Genomic DNA, 1,182 nt, shown 5'->3' on the forward strand with positions numbered 1-1,182 from the left:
GCAAACTAAAATTAGATGGATGATCGATGATTAGAATATGTACATACGTATGCATAATTATAACACAGGCCAACAAAAATGGAAAAAATTTGGTGTGGCAAATGTTAAAACTACATTTGATAGACTGTTTTGTGCTGATTACGAATTCGTTAGTATAAAGCTACCATCAGCTCGAGATTTTGAGATCAACGAGGTCAAACTGTCGAAAAATCGCGTTTTTTGTAATATTTGAGAAGTTCTAGCAAAAAGACAAGAGCTGATAGAACCCTTCGACTTAAGTTTAAATTAAAGCAAGAACTCTGGACTACCATCCCTGAAAATACCATCCCTACACCTTGACCCGTTGGTCACTTATAGTCATTTATTGAACAATAACAAAATAGTGGAAGATTCTGTCACTTGTTATCTCTTTGCGAAAGCTTTTCAACCTTGTGCATTTTATTTTTGTGAATTTACAAATGCAAGGAATATGCAAATGCATGAGCATATGCACAGTATCCTGAACTGCTCTAGTATATATTCGTATGTACAACTTAGGCCGCATATCACTTACTTAAAAGCTCCAAACCAGAATTTCTCACCAAGTTTTTCATCTAGTATTCATAGTTGAAACGACACACAAATTCCCCAAAGAGTTGTTGAGAAATGATGCTGGACTGACAGACCTTGGCCAGATATGAATCTGCGTCGTTACGGTTACGTAGACCCGACTATTTTAGGAACGTGATAAACTTGGTCAGGAGTTCTAGTTTAGCCTAACTTTTGTAAATCACCGTGTGGGGCTAATTCGCATGCAATTTACTTGGCTATAAAGAATTCGGTCCAGAGTTTGAGAATTTTTGAAACAATAACAACCGTATACATGGTTTATTTCAAGTCGTTCATTGTTAACGAACCAAATGTCAAGGTTTTGAATTAGGGCGTATGTACATACGTATGTATGTATACTGTTACGACAGGTAGTAAGCGCCAGGTACTTATTGTTAACAAGCATTGCCCTCGACTTTTCTGTCTATAAATACTGATATATTTCTTAATTTTATTTCAGTGTTGAACTAAGATTGCTTCGATCTGTTTAAAAGGCGTCCTTCAATCGAAATAAGGAAGTGAAAATAAAAACATACTCTACCTAAAGCATAACAGCAAATAAATATCAGAGATTTGCACGATGTCTGCATCAAT

General features: G+C 35.7%; 1 protein-coding gene across 1 annotated transcript in view; it reads right to left on the bottom strand.

Annotated features, from left to right (window-relative positions):
- LOC118741886 (serine/arginine repetitive matrix protein 2) overlaps positions 1-1,182 on the bottom strand; it is a 4,917-nt gene that overhangs the window by 3,501 nt on the left and 234 nt on the right. The window lies entirely within an intron of this gene.

Source organism: Rhagoletis pomonella, unplaced genomic scaffold (assembly GCF_013731165.1).
Source record: "Rhagoletis pomonella isolate Grant_MI unplaced genomic scaffold, Rhpom_1.0 Rhpom_scaffold_00001, whole genome shotgun sequence".
In the NCBI taxonomy this organism is placed as follows: Eukaryota; Metazoa; Arthropoda; class Insecta; order Diptera; family Tephritidae; genus Rhagoletis; species Rhagoletis pomonella.